Consider the following 6,343-nt stretch of genomic DNA (forward strand, 5'->3'; position numbering starts at 1 on the left):
ACATCTGTTCAGTCATTACATTACATTATATTGTACTCGTAAGCACACTCTGAATTTCACTGAAGCACACAATTAGTTTTGAGCGAAGTATTGACTGTGCTTAACATTACTTGAAGACACTTTCACGTTTTGTTCTACCAAATAAATGACATGCAATCATGCATCAACCTCAAATCCTTTAAAAACATAAATTACAAGTTGCTATGAAGTTAATTGATCATGAAAGTTGATTAGTTGATCGTAATTTATGTAATAGAGCAAAACGTGAAAACGTGATCCACTTAAAAAAAAAAAACCATTAGAAATTCCCGAGGGATCCCATGTCTCAAAAAACGCTAATTTTCTTCCGGGTTTTCGGACTACTAACTGCACAGCCCCATTGAAGGGTTAACGTAAATGTGAAAGAGACCGTGCACCCTCCGAAAGGCGTCAGTCACGAGATGATGACCTGATTTTCTCCACCCGCCGGTTCCACCCTTTTCTAAATCAACGAGCTGTTTGCAGATGTGGGAAGTGCAGACGCACCCATCCCTCACAGATGTGCCCAATTCTTCTTAACTTGCTTTAAAGCACCCGTCCAAACGGTTTGAGTAGGTGTTTAATTCACTGCTGGGGTCTGGAAGGGTACATGCCTTATTTTCCCCTCTTGCCCCAGTGCCATGGATACTGTAGCGGCACAGGTGGAGCCACTGACAGGCTGCTTTACAGTCACGTGATGTGATTTAGAAGAAGCAGCGGCTGCAGAAATTGGTTAAAATGGTCTAGTGGAAAAAGGCTGTTCATATCGTTTGCGCCTTTTCATTTCAACGATATAAACGCGAAGGCGACGGACCGCTCGCGTTATCATCTGTCAGAGCGGAGATCGGAGGAAAACATCGAAGCATCTGCAACAGCGCAGGGAAGCTGGGTCAGTTACAATCTGTGGGCTTGACTCCATTCAATCGCAACACAGTTTGTGAAGGCACCTTCGCTGGCTGGACTTAATTCATGATATTGCTGATTATCTAAATCCTTCGAGTGAGGCGTGAAAATGGTCCTTGTTGGATATGAGCGCTCGCTTTTTGGTGGCTTGTGTAACGTGGAGCGATAAACTTTAACTGGCGTTCGGTTCGTAACCGCTTAGATGTGCTCTGAATGGCTGGAATACTTTAAGCAACTCTCTGTGTGTATGTGGCGGCTGAACAAGTTCTTGTGGATGCCAGACCTGTACGGATGAGAAGAACTCGTGGCTGGGACTACATCGCGCGTTGTGATGCTTCTTCTTTACTCTCTGTCTGATGTGAATTTGGATTTCTATAGTCAAATCTGCGCGTTTCTAGAATGGCTCGCTTCGAAGACGATCTCCCGACCCGGTATGGAGGCGGTGGCTCTCCAGCGGGTCCAGGCAGAGGGGCCAGCCGGCAGCCAGGCCCCCCCGGCGGACAGAGGATGTATAAGCAAACAATGGCCCAAAGAGCCCGGACAATGGCCATATACAACCCGATACCGGTCAAACAGAACTGTCTCTCAGTCAACCGATCCCTGTTCATCTTCAGCGAAGATAATATCATTCGGAAATATGCAAAGAAAATAACAGAGTGGCCATATCCTTTACATAAATCACAGGCACTTGGAAGAGGGCAAAATATGCCAGTTTGTAACCAGCAATAATTCTGGTTCACCCATCAGTCTTAGTAAAAGTTTTGGCGGAAACAGAGGTATTGTGCTAACAACACAGTAAGCAGTTGTGTTAATATCGTGTCGGTTACAGTCACTCTTACTGGGTTTAAATGACATGCAGCATGCAGGGTGTTGTCTCGCTGATGGAGCAAACATTATTACAAGGTCCTACTGGGTTGCTCTCACGAAATGCCTCTGGAAAAGCTTGTGATTGGCATGCGAAATGCAATTCATAGTTGTTTGTATGTGATATATAATGCAAGTCTCGTGATGTAAAATGCCACGTTTTTGTCCCTTTCACATCCAGTCACTGCGGTATTGATTCTTTTCAGTCAGGAGACGAACCTCTCTGTCGCTCGTGGCAACCGAAACAGCTCTTGCTTTAGGCTGCCTAAATTGCTGTGCAGTCTCCGGAGACTTGCCCCTGGGAATACCAGTCATAAAGTAACTGAGATATACCTGCTAAGTCTTTACGTTATAATATTATAGCCTTCGCAGCTTAATGCAGTCAAAAATCAATAAAGCTGATGGGCAATTTAAGCGGAACAGGTTAGTGCTTTAAAGTTATGGGCGCGTTAATATCATGCCCGAGAAATTTCGCGAAATTGAGTATTTCCCTTTCACTTGAAAAAGTTTGAGGGGTTGTTTTAGTCGCTCTCCAAGGTGCTGAAACACCTACGCCTTTAAAACGCGTCCAGGGAAATGCGGGAGTGATGGAGGCTTATTGAGCGCCTGAATGTAAAATGCACGGTTTTACCACAAGAGAATAAAGATTCGAAGTTTGATTTTGTTTCATTAAATTGTAATGAACACACAAGGCAACATTTCACAACTTGTTTGTCTGGCAAACAACATTTGCTGGGCATTTCACATTTGGTGTCCAACTTGTCTGTATTATTTAAATGAGAAGGCCAACAAAAAGTTTAATATATGATAAATTTCTGTTTGTAGTCATAGTCACAAACAAACAAGCAAGGAGCAACAAACTATTGCTAATCACTGTTAACTTGAGATATGGGGGGGGGGGTTATTGTTTGAACTTTAATGGTGGGTAAAACACATTTCATGAGAAATGGAAATTGTACCCAAACATACATGAATACCTCTGAACATGCTGAAGCTGAATAAATTAGTCCATAATACTTCCTTGATACATAAACCATTATTTTTTTGTTTTTATTTGTGTTGCATGTTTTGTCCCAGTTAAGAACTGGTTTAATTTCAAGCGCTAAAGAAGTATAAATAATGAAATTCTCCATTTATTGACGTTCTCCTTATGTTCAGACTACAATGAGTCTACTAGTCTGACGCAAATGTGTTTAGAGGAGTGCCACGGGAAATAATTATCCTCCTCCCCACTAACCAGCAGCTCTGTGAGGAATGACGCAGTTCACACAGCTCTTGACTGAGCCATAAGGTACCCGAGATGAAGTGGGAGAAATTTTATCAGTAATTCTCTTGGAAAACTGATAGTGGGGTTGTAGTAGGGTGCATTTAAAATATTTGTCCAATAAAATCTGGGTGGCTCATTATTACTGATAAAAACTCTCTCGCCTCGTCTCAGGCACCAAACGGCTCAGTCAAGGGCTGTGTGAATTGCATCATAGATACACCTGTTCTTCATTAACTTCTGCACTAGTTTCCAAAATTGTTTGATGTGATCATATTATTGCGGTGGATTAATTCCATCTATTTGTATCTCATGGACTCTTTCCTTAACACCATCACTCCATTTGAGTACATGATTCTTGCCACCATTATTGCAAACTGCATTGTACTGGGCTTAGAGCAGCATTTACCAGATTTAGACAAGACACCCATGTCAAAGAGACTGGTAAGTTGGACTTTCCCTCATTAAACAGCAATTTTACACATAATTGTCATTTGAGTATCCTTATTGTTTGTTCTAGCCTCTTTTAGAGCATTACCATACAAATTATGTTTCTATTCAGATGCAGAAAGCTTTTACTTTCTAAACATTTTGTTGTTTTCACCAAAGTCTTTTTAAATAGCAGTTATTACTGTAGGCCAACAGTTTGAGCAGCCCACATTTGCATTATTCATTTAGTTGACACTTCGATCCTTTGTGAGCTGCTGTCAGTTATTAACAGTGGATCTCTTAACTGCCCTCCCAAATTGATCCACAGATCTTTGTTGATGCTTGACATTTGACTGACATTTCAGCATCTGTAATAAAAGAGAATAATAAACTTAAAATGAGCTGTCCTTTAAAACTTTTAACATGCTTATTCTGTCTCGTATGAGATTTTTCTTTTTAAACAAACGAGCACTTACATATGGTATATTATTTTAAAACTTTATTGCTTGCCATTTTGATTTGTTTTTGTTTCAACATCTTATTTACTTTGAATATGTGCTTCACTTATGAACTGCAGTTTTTTTAGATGCTCTGGTATTAGAGGCGTTTGCTTTAAATATCTATATTGTGAAATAACTGTTTTTTTTTGTAAAACTCTCCCCATTCTCCACCTTTAATTCACTTTATTTTTACTGTATTGTGCTGCTGTAGTGTTTTATAGAAGAAAAACAGTTTAATGAAAGTTGTAAAATATTCAGTGTGCTTGTTGCCACTGAGAGATTTATGATTCTCTTTATACAAAGTTTTCATTGTAAACTTGCATTTTGAGTCTTATTTTGTATGAATAACCACTCATATCTCTCCTCACCCGTAACAGGATGACACTGAACCCTACTTCATCGGAATATTTTGCTTTGAGGCCGGGATCAAGATCATCGCTCTAGGCTTTGCTTTTCATAAAGACTCCTACCTCCGCAATGGGTGGAATGTTATGGACTTTGTTGTTGTGTTGACAGGGTAAGTTCAAATATTTTTCAGATAGTTACTCACTGAATGGTTGCTGTAAGATCTGAATGTAAATTTAAGCGTTAGATATAAAACATTTGGGCATGGTCTGTCACAAAAGAAAATGGCCAATTGTTTTGTCATTTTCGTGCTATTGTTGACAAAAACCTCAGTGGAGTTGAGAAGCAATTTGGTCTGCTTGACCCTGGCACAGGCAGTGTAGCGGAGGTCCTGTACATAGATAAATGATGTTTGTGAATCTTGCCTGCTGTCAGACCAAGGGTCTGGAAGCAGGGGATATGGCTTGTGCTCCAGTAGTACAACTGCCTGGTACTTTGGCGGTGTAATGGGGTGGAGAGAAACCTACTTCATCTCCAGCAAGGCCTACAGAGGGGACATTCTGATCCTTATTTAAAGCATTATAGTCTGGTGTAGATGATTGTTGCTGTCAGCATTCTGTTTGCCCTCAAATATCCTTGTATTACCTTTGGTTGTTTTTGAAATATTTCCGAAATGGAGGCGAGCATTCAATACCAGGATTCAGCTTTGTTTGTTTCGCTGTTCCTGATACTGTGCAACTTACAGATGCTCATTGCATTGCAGTTGTTTTAGTTGTATTGCATTGCCATTTCCAATATTTATGATGGAAAAAGTCAAAATATTTTCTTATACAGGGTAGTGCAGTGCTATTTTCACTAAGTATCGATTAAATTATTGGTTAGTACACTGAAAAAACTAAAATTGGTGTAGAAACTATTTCACTCAGAAATTGATAGTAAATTTCAGTTACAAAGAAATTGCAAATAACACATTGAATTAAGCAACATTTTGAAGCAGAAAAACGGAAATAGAATTTTCTTGTAAAACACACAATAATCAACATTTTTATTTACAAATCATTTTTACAGTATAGCAGGGTAATTATAGTTAACTGAAACTAAATCTATAAACATTTGAGTTATTTGAAGTAAAATATACATTAAATGAAATAAAAAAACATATAAAAAAATCAATGTAGACATGAAAAAACAATAAAAATGACCACAAAAAACCCCCCACAACAAAATGATTAAAAAAGTTAACCAAAATTAAAATAAATACGGAAAGTATAAAATTAACCTTATTAGAAAGGCTATTTTAAAAATCCATAAAAATAGGGCACAATGTACTGTATTATTATGAAGTAATTTTCTATATTGATATTTTACAGGTGTTTTACCGGTATTTAGAATTTTGCACTGCTAGACAATTATCAATACATTTTGCTTTTTTTTTTTTAAAAACAGTGTATATTAGTTAAAGCTATAACATTACCTCAATGGAGAATAACCAGCAGACTCAGTTGATATAGGAAGAGTTAATGTCATTTAAAATGGACAGCTAGTGAGACAACATGACTGGCTCCACTGGATGCCAGGCCCCAGGGATGTGTGCTCATCCCAGGGGACTGTGCCATGACGGGCATGGAGTTATGGTGGAGCTGGTCCCTGTATGGTTACTGGCACCACTAGGGAGTGTCCTGCCTTTCTCTGCCTAATGGCAGGGAGATTTATTTTGTCCATCCACAGAGGCTTACATCAGCCTAGCACCTCACTGCAATAAACCGATTTAGTGGAAGCAGTTCTGTTCCTGCAGCGGAAAAGGCTGTGCAGAAAGCTGGAGGATATAGCTGTCTATTTGCCTCTAGACATCTGAGGCAGCCATTGGAGTTTATTTATAACAGACATAAAGATGTCACATTAAAACAGGGAGTCTCTTAAATTAGATATTAAGGTCTCTTTATAAATCATTTGAATTCAAATGCATTTTTGCTTTTAATTATTTATATACTGTATATAATATATATATATATATATATAT

This window comes from Sinocyclocheilus grahami, unplaced genomic scaffold, assembly GCF_001515645.1.
Source record: "Sinocyclocheilus grahami isolate Dianchi unplaced genomic scaffold, SAMN03320097.WGS_v1.1 scaffold1048.1, whole genome shotgun sequence".
In the NCBI taxonomy this organism is placed as follows: Eukaryota; Metazoa; Chordata; class Actinopteri; order Cypriniformes; family Cyprinidae; genus Sinocyclocheilus; species Sinocyclocheilus grahami.